The sequence below is a fragment of the Pan troglodytes genome, chromosome 3 (genome assembly GCF_028858775.2).
Source record: "Pan troglodytes isolate AG18354 chromosome 3, NHGRI_mPanTro3-v2.0_pri, whole genome shotgun sequence".
Lineage (NCBI taxonomy): Eukaryota > Metazoa > Chordata > Mammalia > Primates > Hominidae > Pan > Pan troglodytes.
In genome coordinates, this window is record NC_072401.2 from 106,861,921 (window position 1) to 106,875,682 (window position 13,762).

The window sequence follows — 13,762 nt, forward strand, 5'->3', positions numbered from 1 at the left end:
AAAAATATTCAGAAAATAATGACAATGAGAACACTCAGGAAGTTTCTAACAAGAACTAAAGAAAAACATGTTTGGAATCAGACAGCACTAAGTTTAAATTCCATTTCTGGTACTTCCATATTGTATCACTTTGGGAAAAATGTACTGCCTTGTTTCTTCAAATCCAGAATAGGGAAGAAGAAATCAAGGTTGTCATGGGGATTAAATAATGGGTGAAAATCACCTAATAAAAGGGAATAATTCTTAACAAATATCAATCATTATCTCTCCAATTCCCCAAAACTTTGTCCATGAACACAGCCAAAGTTATACTTACAGGCAAATTAATAGCTTTACAAGCTTTTATCTTTCAAAAATAAATACACAGGCCAGGCGCGGTGGCTCACACCTGTAATCCCAGCACTTTGGGAGGCCGAGGCGAGCAGATCACCAGGTCAGGAGATTGAGACCATCCTGGCTAACACGGTGAAACCCTGTCTCTACTAAAAAAATACAAAAAATTAGCTGGGCGTGGTGGCGGGCACCTGTAGTCTCAGCTACTCGGGAGGCTGAGGCAGGAGAATGGCATGAACCTGGGAGGCGGAGCTTGCAGTGAGCCAAGATCCTGCCACTGCACTCCAGCCTGGGCGACAGAGTGAGACTCTGCCTCAAAAATAAATAAATGAATAAATAAATAAATACACAAACATGAGTTAATTTTTTTAGAAAAATACTAAACAGATTTTCATTAATATTGACAGTTATTTTAATTTGTATAATGCTCCTGAAAAATCAATGTAGGTAGGCATAGTTATAAACAAACACAAAGACTAAAAATAACATATATAAAAAGTATCTAGGTATATATATATACACATACACATGCATACTTATTAATAACTTTTTGCTATACACATATAGTTTTTCACTTATAGTAAAGACCCTAAATGAATTTGTAATTAATTTCTTATTTAACAACAGACACGTTTACTTTTATCTCTAATATTATTACAATTTAGTTCTTATAAATTAATTTTTTTCCACTGTGTTGAAGTTAAATTAACCCCTCTTTTAAACATTTGGAATGGAGAGGGAATATATAAATAGAATTACTTGAGTGAAGTACTTATAAATATTTATTTCTGAAATGAGGCTTTCACTGAGTTCAAGCATATTAACCAAATTATCAGCAAATAAAAAGACTCCTCAAGTTTCCAAAGCATTCTGCTTTGGAAAAAACAGAGACCTTTTGACAGAGGGGCACTAAATTCGTGTTTCAGTGTACTCCCTCAGGCTAACCTACCTAAAATAGATACCTTATAAACAGATTAACATCAAAAAGACTCAAAAACAACATAAGTAACTTTGTAGACCCAAGAGGGAACAAAAATACAAAACAACATGTAGGGCTGCATCCAGGGGCACACAGGAATCCTGATGTGCAGGCAGGTAGGACAGGCTGGAAGTTTGGCTCCTGTCAAGTGAAGGCAGGATGACTATGCGATTTATTGTATATACTGGAATATTTCTGAGACCTGTATCAAGAGAAAAAGCAGTTAACAGAAATCAATCCTTATGTGACCTATGCAAACAAGAATTTTAAAGTAGTTATTATGAATATGTTCAGGACTTTCAGGAAACATGGTCACAATGCACGAACATATGGAAATCCAAGATGAGGAACAGAAACAATAAAACTTCAAAAAAAAAAAAAAAAGAACCAAAAGGAGGACATGAAATGAAAAATCAGGTAGATTTAACAGCAGAACGTGGATATGGCAGAAAAAAAACAAAAAAACAAAAAAACAGGGAAGTAGAAGATAGATTAACAGAAATTATCCAGTCTAAATAACAGTAAGGAAAAAAAAAGATGAAATAGACTGGAAGCATGTTAGTGATTTGTAAGACAATAAAAAGTAGTCCAAAATATGTGTATTTAGTCTCAGAACACAGGTGAGAAAACAGAGCCCCCCCAAAAGTGAAATAATAATGGCAAACAATTTCCCAAATATGATGAAAAAATATGAACTTAGAGATCCACAAAGGTCAGTATATCCTAAGCAGAATACAAACAAAAGGAAACCTTAGCTTATCAAAGAAAAAAAAATTTCTGAAATCCAAAGATAAGGAGAAAATCTTTAAAGCAGTCTGAGAAAAAATAATACACTATACACTAGTAACAAGGTTTACATGAAGGATTAGTTCCAGGACCACCACCTGCTCCCCCAAAATCCATGCATATGAAAGTCTCACAGTAGCCCTGCAGAAACCAGCTATATGAAAAGTAGACCCTCATTATACTGGGTTTTGCAACCTGAGAATATTGTTATTTTCAATCCACGTTTGGTTGAAAGAAATCCATGTATAAGTGGACCTGTACAGTTCAAACCCATGTTGTTCAGGGGTCAACTGTATATGAGGTAACAATACAAATGGCTGTTCACCATTCATTAGAAGCAATGGAGGCTAATAGAAAATGGAACATCAATATAAAGCTTAAAAACCCTATAACTTTAAATTTGACATCAAGCAAAACTGTATTTCTAAAACAAAGGCAAAAAAAGATTATTTTAGATAAATAGCACATACATATACTAAAATTGGAACGATACAGAGAAGATTAGCATGGCCCCTGCGCAAGGATGACACGCAAATTCGTGAAGCGTTCCATATTAAAAAAAAAAAAAAGAAAAGAAAATTCGCCACCAGCAGGAGTGCACTACAAGCATATGTGAAAGTCCTTGAACTGAAAGAGAATGACACCAGGTGAAAACTAAGATCTACAGATCTTCAGGAAGAAACAAAATACATGGATATGAAAATGGCAAATATGTGGGCAAATGTAAAAGACACATGTACACAGGCAAATGTATTTCTCTTACTTTCTTTAAAAAACATTTTGTTATTTAAGACAATCTGTAACAAAGTATAAAGAATGAATACATGTTCTGACAGCAACTGGATACATTGCTAGTAGAATACAAAATGGTAGAGCCACTCTGGTAAACAATTTGACAGTTTCTTACAATGTTAAACATATAATTACCATCTTACTCAGCAAAACTATTCCTGAGTATTTCCCCACTGGAAATGAAAACATGTTCACGTGAAGACTTGTAATTCACTGTTCAGAGCAACTTTATTCACATTAGCCGAAAACTGGAAACCCAAATTTCCAACAGTAATGTGAATGGATAAACTGTGGTATATCTAAAAAATGGAAGACCGTTCAATAATAAATTAGGAAGAACTAACCTGATACATGCAACAATATGCATGAATCTCCAAAACATTAGGCAAGAGAAAAAAGTCATATACCCAGCCATGTGAATAATCATTGATGCCAGAGTCCATTGATAGGTAATTCTAGAAAAGGCAAACTATTGTGACAGAAAGTAAATCAGTGTTTGCTAATGGCCTATGGTAGGAGGAAGGGATTGACTGCACAGGGGTATGTGGGAATTTGGGGGTGATGGAAATGTTTTGTATTATGAATGTGATAGTTGCTAGAAGACTATATAGTTATCAAAACTCACTGAATTGGATACTTAAAGTGCGGTGAATTTGACTGGATGTAATTTATACCTCAAAGTGGGCTAAAAAATATAAAAGAGAGAGAGAGTCCCAGCCCTGAAAGAGTTCATAATCTAGATAGGCGGGTAGATAAGGAAACAAACAAATTATAAATCTGTGAAATCAAAGACATTTCACAGAATCAAACAAAACAGTGTGGGAGTGAAAAAAGTGGCAATTAACCAACTGCCTTTGCCTTGCAGAGTCAAAGAGAATTCACTGAGAGATGATATTTAAACTGGTTCTCAAAAGATAAAACCACTAAGGTGCAAAACTACCTGGTATATATAAGAAAGGGTGAAAAGCTCAGTATGTTAAGAACTTTGGATAAACAGTGTGCATGGCTAGGAAAAAAAAGCATTTTACTAAGTTAGAGAGTCTGGATTTTTCTGTAAGCTCTGAGGAGTCAAAACCTTTTTTTAAATACGTTTTCTTTAAAATAAAATAAGTCTGGTAAACAGTGTGGGAGATACATTTTTGTGTCAGGAGGCTAACTAGAGAAATGTTAACATTGATTCAATGGAAAAGTAAGATATGATAGTTTAACACAATAGGAAGAAGGAGGGAATGGACTGAAAGATATTTGAGGTCAAACTGAGGGAATCTGGTGACAAACTGTGGTACCAACTTAATAAGAAAGATCACTGAAGAACAAGATGACAAAGTTTAGAATGTATATATGACTAAAACACAACTGCAATAGTTAAAAATGGCAAAATTCCAAGTACAAATGAATGCTTTCTCCCTTTAAAATAAGTTAAAACACACCTATTTAAGATATTTTCAGACTGTGCTAAAAGATATACAAGATATAAAAGATAAACAAGAATACCTGAATAAATGGGAAACATATATCAACAACTGATGTAAAAATTAATGTTTTAAAGATACCAAAAATCCTTGACAATTAGGATTCTAAAATCTGTACACAAGAATAAAGGCAGTCACTTCCAAAATGGCCAAATAGGAACAGCTCTGGTCTGCAGCTCCCAGAGAGATTGATGCAAAAGATGGGTGATATCTGCATTTCAAACTAAGGTACGTGGTTCATCTCATTGGGACTGGTTGGACAGTGGGTACAGCCCATGGAGGGCGAGCAGAAGCAGGGCAGGGCATTGCCTCACCCGGGAAGCACAAGGGGTCGGGGATTTCCCTTTCCTAGGCAAGGGAAGCCATGACAGACTGTACCTGGAGGAACTGTACACTACCACCCAAATATGCGCTTATCCCACAGTCTTCACAACTGGCAGACCAGGGAATTCCCTTCCGGGTCTGGCTCAGTGGGTCCCACGCCCACAGAGCCTTGTTCACTGCTAGCGCAGCAGTCTAAGATCAGCCTGTGAGATGGCAGTCTGGTGGGGGGAGGGGCGTCCACCATTGCTGAGGCTTGAGTAGGTAAACAAAGTGGCCTGGAAGCTCGAACTGGGCGGACCTCAGTGCCCCTCTGCAAGGCCTACAGCCTCCACCTCTGTGGGCAGGGCATAGCTGAACAAAAGGCAGCAGAAACTTCTGCAGACTTAAATGTCCCTGTCTGAGAGCTCTGAAGAAGGCAGTGGTTCTCCCAGCACAGTGTTCGAACTCTGAGAACAGACAGACTGCCTTCTCAAGTGGGTCCCTGACCCCCATGTAGCCGGACTGGCAGACACCTCCCAGTAGGGGCCAACAGACACCTCATACAGGCGGGTGCCCCTCTGGGACAAAAATTCCAGAAGAAGGATCAGGCAGCAATATTTGCTGTTCTGCAGCCTCCGCTGGTGATACCCAGGCGAATAGGGTCTGGAGTGAGCCTCCAGCAAATTCCAACAAACATGCAGCTGAGGGGCCTGTTAGAAGGAAAACTAACTAACAGAAAGGAATAGCATCAACATCAACAAAAAAGGACATCCACACCAAAACCCCATCTGTAGCTCACCAACATCAAAGACCAAAGGTAGATAAAACCACAAAGATGGGGAGAAAACAGAAGAGAAAAGCTGAAAAATCAAAAAACCAGAGCACCTCTCCTCTTCCAAAGAATCGCAGCTCCTCGCCAGCAACTGAACAAAGCTGGATGGAGAATGAGTTTGATGAGTGGACAGAAGTAGGCTTCAGAAGGTCAGTAATAACAAACTTCTCCGAGCTTAAGGAACATGTTCTAACCCATCGCAAAGAAGCTAAAAACCTTGAAAAAGGTTACACAAATGGCTAACTAGAATAAACAGTGTAGAGAACACCTTAAATGACCTGATGGAGCTGAAAACCACAGCACAAGAACTTCATGACACATGCACAAGCTTCAACAGCCGATTTGATGAAGTGGAAGAAAGGATATCAGTGACTGAAGATCAAATTAATGAAATAAAGCGAGAAGACAAGATTAGAGAAAAAAGGGTGAAAAGAAATGAATAAAGCCTCCAAGAAATATGGGACTATGTGAAAAGACCAAAACTATGTTTGATTAGTGTACCTGAAAGTGACGAGGAGAATGGAACCAAATTAGAAAACACTGTACAGGATATTATCCAGAAGAACTTCCCCAACCTAGCAAGGCAGGCCAACATTCAAATTCAGGAAATACAGAGAACACCACAAAGATACTCCTTCAGAAGAGTAACCCCAACCCACATAATTGTCAGATTCACCAAGGTTGAAATGAAGGAAAAAATGTTAAGGGCAGCCAGAGAGAAAGGTCAGGTTACCCACAAAGGGAAGCCCATCAGACTAACAGCTGATCACTCTGCAGAAACCCTACAAGCCAGAAGAGAGTGGGGGCCAATATTCAACATTCTTAAAGAAAAGAATTTTCAAGCCAGAATTTCATATCAAGCCAAACTAAGCTTCATAAGTGAAGGAGAAACAAAATCCTTTACAGACAAGCAAATGCTGAGAGATTTTGTCACCACCAGGCCTGCCTTACAAGAGCTCCTGAAGGAAGCACTAAACATGGAAAGGAACAACCGGTACCAGCCACTGCAAAAACATGCTAAATGGTAAAGACCACCAACACTATGAAGAAACAGCATAAATTAATGGGCAAAATAACCAGCTAATATCATAATGACAGGATTAAATTCACACATAACAATATTAACCTTAAATGTAAATGGGTTAAATGCCCCAATTAAAAGACACAGACTGGCAAATTGGATAAAGAATCAAGACCCATCAGTGTGCTGTATTCAGAAGATGCATCTCAAGTGCAGAGACACACTTTGCTCAAAATAAAGGATGGAGGAAGATCAAGCAAATGGAAAGCAAAAAAAAGCAAGGTTTGCAATCCTAGTCTCTGATAAAAAAAGACCTTAAACCAACACAGATCAAAAGAGACAAAGAAGGCCATTACATAACAGTAAACGAATCAATTCAACAAGAAGAGCTAACTATCCTAAATATATATGCACCCAGTACAGGAGCACCCAGATTCATAAAGCAAGTACTTAGAGACCTACAAAGAGGTCTCAAAATAATAAGAGCTATTTATGACAAACCCACAGCCAATATCATACTGAATGGGCAAAAACTGGAAGCATTCCCCTGGAAAATCAGCACAAGACAAGGATGTCCTCTCTCACCACTCCTATTCAACACAGTGTTGGAAGTTCCAGCCAGGACAATCAGGGAACAGAATGAAATAAAGGGTATTCGATAAGGAAAAGAGGAAGTCAAATTGTCCCTGTTTGCAGATGACATGATTGTATATTTAGAAAACCCCATCATCTCAGCCCAAAATCTCCTTAAGCTGACAAGCAACTTTAGCAAAGTCTCAGGATACAAAATCAATGTGCAAAAATCATGAGCATTCCTATACACCAATAACAGACAAACAGAGAGCCAAATCATGAGTGAACTCCCATTCACAATTGCTACAAAGAGAATAAAATACCTAGGAATCCAACTTACAAGGGATGTGAAGGACCTCTTCAAGGAGAACTATAAACCACTGCTCAACAAAATAAAAGAAGCCACAAACAAATGGAAAAACACTCCATGCTCATGGATAGGAAGAATCAGTATTGTGAAAATGGCCATACTGCCCAAGGTAATTTATAGATTGAGTGACATGCCGATCAAGCTACCAATGACTTTCTTCACAGAATTGGGAAAAAAGCTACTTTAAAGTTCATATGGAATCAAAAAACAGCCCGCATAGCCAAGGCAATCCTAAGCAAAAAGAACAAAGCTGGAGGCATCATGCTACCTGACTTCAAACTATACTACAAGGCTACAGTAACCAAAACAGCATGGTACTGGTACCAAAACAGAGATATAGACCAATGGAACAGAACAGAGGCCTCAGAAATAACACCACACATCTACAACCATCTGATCCTTGAAAAACCTGACAAAAACAAGCAATGGGGAAAGGATCCCCTATTTAATAAATGGTGCTGGGAAAACTGGCTAGCCATATGTAGAAAGCTGAAACTGGATCCCTTCCTTACACCTTATACAAAAATTAATTCAAGATGGATTAAAGACTTAAATGTAAGACCTAAAGCCATAAAAACCCTAGAAGAAAACCTAGGCAATACCATTCAGGACATAGGCATGGGCAAAGGCTTCATGACTAAAACACCAAAAGCAATGGCAACAGAAGCCAAAATTGACAAATGGGATCTAATTAAACTAAAGAGCTTCTGCACAGCAAAAGAAACTATTGTCAGAGTGAACAGGCAACCTAGAGAATGGGAGAAAATTTTTGCAATCTACCCATCTGACAAAGGGCTAATATCCAGAATCTACAAAGAACTTAAATAAATTTACAAGAAAAGAAACAACCCCATCAAAAAGTAAGCAAAGGATATGAACAGACACTTCTCAAAAAAAGACATGTATGCAGCCAACAGACACATGAAAACATGCTCATCATCACTGGTCATCAGAGAAATGCAATTCAAAACCACAATGAGATATCATCTCACGCCAGTTAGAATGGTAATCATTAAAAAGTCAGGAAACAACAGATGCTGGAGAGGATGTGGAGAAATAGGAACACTTTTACACTGTTGGTGGGAGTGTAAGTTAGTTCAACCATTGCAGAAGACAGTGTGGCGATTCCTCAAGGATCTAGAACCGGAAATACCATTTGACCCAGAGATCCCATTACTGGGTATATACCCAAAGGATTATAAATCATGCTACTATAAAGACACATGCACACGTATGTTTATTGCGGTACTATTCACAATAGCAAAGACTTGGAACTAACCCAAATGTCCATCAATGATAGACTGGATTAAGAAAATGTGGCACATATACACCATGGAATACTATGCAGCCATAAAAAGGGTGAGTTCATGTCCTTTGCAAGGTCATGGATGAAGCTGGAAACCATCATTCTGAGCAAACTATCACAGGGACAGAAAACCAAACACCACTCATAGGTGGGAGTTGAACAATGAGAACACATGGACACACGGTGGGGAGCATTACACACCAGGGCCTGTTGGGGGGTGGGGGGCTGGGGGAGGGATAGTATTAGGAGAAATACCTAATGTAAATGACGAGTTAATGGGTGCAGCAAACCAGCATGGCACATGTATACCTATGTAACAAACCTGTACTTTGTGCACATGTACCCTAGAACTTAAAGTATAAAAAGAAAAAAAAAGAATAAAGGCATAAGAAACATCAAGTTTGAAAAAGTAGAACAAAAGGTGGAATATTAGTCTCATATATGCCTTATTACAAGGCTTCATAATTAAAATAACATGACGCTGGCACAGGATTCTATCACTGACACCATATAGAATCCAGAAACAGACTCCTGTATAATGAAATGTGTAAGAAAGACATTCCAAAACAGGAGGAAGAAAATGACTTTTTCTGTTCAGCAGTGTTAGAAAAATTGTATACACAGACAAAATAAATTCCACATAAATTCAAGACTCAATTGTAAAGATAATAAAATACAAGAGTGAAAAGAAAATAAAAACATCTTTCTGACCAAGAGGTAAGAAATCTTTAAACAGGAATCAAAACACTAAAGTGATGTATTAAAAAAGACTGATAAAATGGAATACATCAAAATTTAAAACCTCTGTAAGCCAAAAGTCAATATAGCATCTCTGCAAATAGAAAGAGAATGTTTGCAACCTAAATAATAAAGGGTTAATATCAAAAAACTCTGGTATACCAAAAGAATGTCAACCCCAATAGAAAAAGGGCAAACAATTTACATACTCAATTCACAGAAGAGAAGATACAAATAAGCCAATAGAAATACAAGAAAGATGTTCCAACCCAGTAGTAAGCAGAAAAATAAAGAATTAAAACAAGATAATCATCTTTAATGTATCAGATTGGCAAAAAAATAATAAACTATTATTTAGGAAGCATTTACTCTCATACACTGATGATACAGTCACTGCAAAAGGCAATTTGATAATATCTAGTAAAATTTTGAAATACTTTAAACCTATGGCTCAGTAATAGTGCCACAGGATTCTTCAGCTGTCGCTTTTCCAGCTGGAAACCTCTGTGGCCAGTGGCACCTTTTCCCGAGTTTTGCTCGGCCCGCTGGGCTCCTTCCACCCACTCGGCCTGGCAGGCTGCGCTCCGCTCGTGCTAAGCCTGGATCCCACGCATGCCAAGGGCAAGCCAGGCATGGAGTGGCAAAGGGCAGGCAACTCTGGGCACCAGCACAGGCACCGGCTCCCTGCGAGGCTGCAGCTGGACCAGGCAAACCCCGCAAGTGGCTTCCACTGGAGGCTCCAGGAAACACGGTGGCACTTAGAAGCTTGGAGGCACCAAGAAGTGCAGAGCCCCAAAGAGGGTGTCACAGCCCTGGCTCAGGGAGCCATTAGGTCTGGGATCCCTGAAGGGGCCCAGCTCTTCTCTTCTGCTTGTTGCCTGCAATGTGGCGAGCAGGATCAGGAGGTGGCATGTTTCAGCCTTGTTTGCCTTAGGGTTCTTTCAGTTTCGCCATTTGGGTGTTCCCGAGTGCTTCTCCCGTACAGAAGAAGAATGAGGTACCTGGGCAAATGGAGGGTGAGCAAGGCAAGGTGCTTTACTGACAGTACAGCTCTCAGAAGATCAGAAGTGGGTAGCTCCTATCCACAGGTAGGTCATCCCATTGAGCCTGAGGCCCACTGAGACTGCAGCCCTCAGCAGAGAGGACACCCAGAGTGGGTAGCTCCTATCGCAGGCAGGTTGTCCCGTCCTCCCGAGTCTGGTTAAATCCAAGGTTTTTATAGGCTCAGGAGGGAGGAAGTGTGTGCTGATTGGCCCATGGGCAGCCATGGTTAGGCCCAGAAAACGCACCATAGGTTCTCACTCCAGGCCACAGATTTCACCCAGAACAGACAGCCTGGTCCCCAGGCTTCAGGCCATCCCTGGCTTTAAGGTGGGGCTTCACTGTGGACCCACCTCTTTCCGCCCAGGAGCCTGTCTGCCTCCCGCTATCTATACATCATCCACTGTACCCAGGCTGTTTGTGCCAAGGGGCACCTACAGGCCTGCACCAAGCCACCCTCAGCACCTCTTTGGCCTCCCTCCCATGCTCGTCAGCGCCAAAAGTCCAGAGGGGGCCGAGGTGGCAGGGGGCTGGTGTGACAGTGCCACTATGAGTGAGGGCACACCTGGCTGGGTTGCAACAGCACCCAGGCTCGGCCTCGACTTCACTCCAAAATCAGAGTGGGGAGAGGCCAGGCAGCAGTAGCAGGCACTTCCGAGCCTGCAGAGGTGGGTGGGGGCTTCTCAGGCCCCCGAGAGTGCAGGGATGCCCAGGTCCACAGCTGTGGCTGGGTGGCTGCAGCTGTGTCCCGGAGGGTGGTGATCCCACCCTGCCAACTCGGAAGGGGGTGGGGCTCCCACCTGTTCCTGGCTCCCGTAGCTCGGTGGAGTGTGCAGCCCTGGCTGTGCCACCCCGGCTGCAGCCAGTCTTTGCAGCGGCTGCTCCAGACGGGCCACTGCTGCCAACAATAGTATGTCATTTAAACTTCACAACTTGTAAATGAGGTATTATTTATCACTTTATTGCAAATTAGTAAACTAGGACTCTAAAAGGTTAAGTAATTTGCTCAAGATCTCAAAGGGAATCAATATATTAGCTTTAAAAATGGAGTGACAGGTGTGTGTGAGGCAAATATCAAAGTTAATTAGGTAATTACATCTTAAGACCTTCTTGTAACTGAATAAATATCAAAATTGTTACCAATTATTCTACATCCAGGACTAGAATGTCCAACCAGCAGAAAAGAATTGATTAACGGAATGGTTCTCAATTTGAAGGAAATCTATCAGAATCACCCAGGGAGCTTTATCAAACTATACAAATTCACATCTCTAAACATTCCATCCGCTTTCACAAATTGAGGGCTACATATACTTCCACAAATATTAGGACGAAAAAACATTAAAATGCTGCTTTACCTGGATTATCTCCACCCAACCATAACACAAAGTGAAGAAAGCATACAATCGGCTGAGAATTTTTTATTTTTAGATAAAAACCAGTGACATAAAAGTAATACCCTATCTCTTTGTCCTTATTATATAAAACGGGAAAAAAGACACCAGGATATGGCCTTATGCTAAAATTTTGTCCAAAGGGGAGGAAAAAAGAAAAATGAAAAAGGAGTTTCCATTTTACTAAAGGAAGTGATGTTGATTCATTTGCACAACACTCTCATCCCAGTACTATAAACGTTGCTCCCACAGAACTAAACATGTGCACAACTGGTACCCTCTAAAGAAACTCTGTGGAAAGCAAGAACATGTGTTTTTAATGACTTATAAACATTCACAAGAAACAAGTTTCATTTAATAACATTCATTGTAGTTTCTGTATCACAAATAGAGGTCCCTGCAAAGAGAACTGATTTTCTTAATAATTTATGCTTACTCAGAATCTCTAAAAGATTTTCATGTTTCCAAACTGTTCTGCATATCTACGTTTAACATTCATGGGCTAATGAAGAGTATCTTTCATTGTTCTTGCCCTTTCCTTCTCCATTCTCCTTTTCATAAATTGTACTCTTACCAAGACAAAACCTGTACTAAAAATGTGTATTAACATCATGAAAAAATAATGGAATTAACACGTCAAAGTGAGTATTACCAAACAAGGTAATTCTACATAGAGACTATATACACTGTAGCAGAAAAACCTCTCAGAAAAGACTTAGATTTTTCTCAAAATATAGACATTCATTACCAGTTTACAAGTAATTTCACATGACCAGTAAAATGAAAACCATACAGCTGCCTTGTATGTGGAAGGAATTCAAATATTTCTAATCTAATTTTGTTTTGAAGCATATAACAAAGTGGCTAAATGCACAGGTCTCGGGTCAGACTGACCTCCATTGAACTTCCAGCTTCATCACTTAACAGTTACCCTAAAGCACTTAAAAATGTGCCAATGTCCCCAAGAAATCGTCTAATCCTTTAATTTAAACTGGGTTTCCCATAGCACTAACTTTGAAGATAATTTAGGTCTTTCTACTAACAGAAGACAACAAGCTAAAAATAATAGATTAAAAATATTTCCTATAACAAAAATTTAGAGATGGGAAAAACCCTAGGGATCTTTTACTGATCAGAAGATCCACTCTACAATTTTAAGAAATAAAGAAACAAAGGCTTTGAGAGGTTATGACTTTTCCGAGGTCAGATAATTAATAAACAAAACGAGGATTTTAGAATTTAGGCCTCCCCCATACTTCACCATATCATGGGAATGACTGAAACCAAAAAAAAAAAAAAAAAACTGTAAGAGGTCAAGGTTCAAAAAAGAGACGGCAGGTTGTCAGTAATTTAATTCCATCTTAATTATAATTTTTTAACTCGATTTGTCCTTGTTCCTCAACTGCCTCCTCCTACAACCCATCCCTACATACCTACGCCTATTAATGAAATAAGAGGAATATGATCAAAAGAGCTAACTTTTCACTGGAATCTCTATCATTGTCCCACTGATGCCTAAATTACTTAAGAGCAAATGGTCAGCACTCTTAGAAAGCAACAAGGTCCAAGGCCACAAATACAGCTGACTAACCCGGCATTTTTCAGAAGAGTGATGTAATGGAGCAATGAAGAACATGGCCTCTGGAGCCAGACTGGAGTGGAATGACTGGCCATATGATTTAGGCTAGTTACTAACCATGCCCCATGCCCCTTCCACCCGGTGCCTCAGTTTCTCTATCCTTAAAAAAAGAGAATAACTTATCTTCATTGAAGTTGTGTGAAGATTAAACATATTCCAAAAGAAGCACTTAGCATAGTTTCT

The 13,762-nt window shown here is 39.6% G+C and overlaps 1 protein-coding gene and 1 non-coding gene across 4 annotated transcripts in view; one reads left to right on the forward strand and one right to left on the reverse strand.

Annotated features, from left to right (window-relative positions):
- The window catches only part of PPA2 (inorganic pyrophosphatase 2), a 104,330-nt gene that overhangs the window by 34,916 nt on the left and 55,652 nt on the right, over positions 1–13,762 (reverse strand). Inside the window, exon 8 of one of the 3 annotated variants that reach the window (XR_010156330.1) lies at positions 317–1,514. The exons of the other annotated variants lie outside the window; for them this stretch is intronic. The gene's annotated coding sequence lies outside the window, so the exon portion shown is untranslated. The remainder of the gene's footprint in view (positions 1–316; positions 1,515–13,762) is intronic. 3 annotated transcript variants of the gene reach the window in all.
- On the forward strand, positions 2,554–2,656 carry LOC112209019 (U6 spliceosomal RNA). The gene has a single exon (XR_002943707.1). It is a non-coding gene; the product is annotated as a U6 spliceosomal RNA (small nuclear RNA).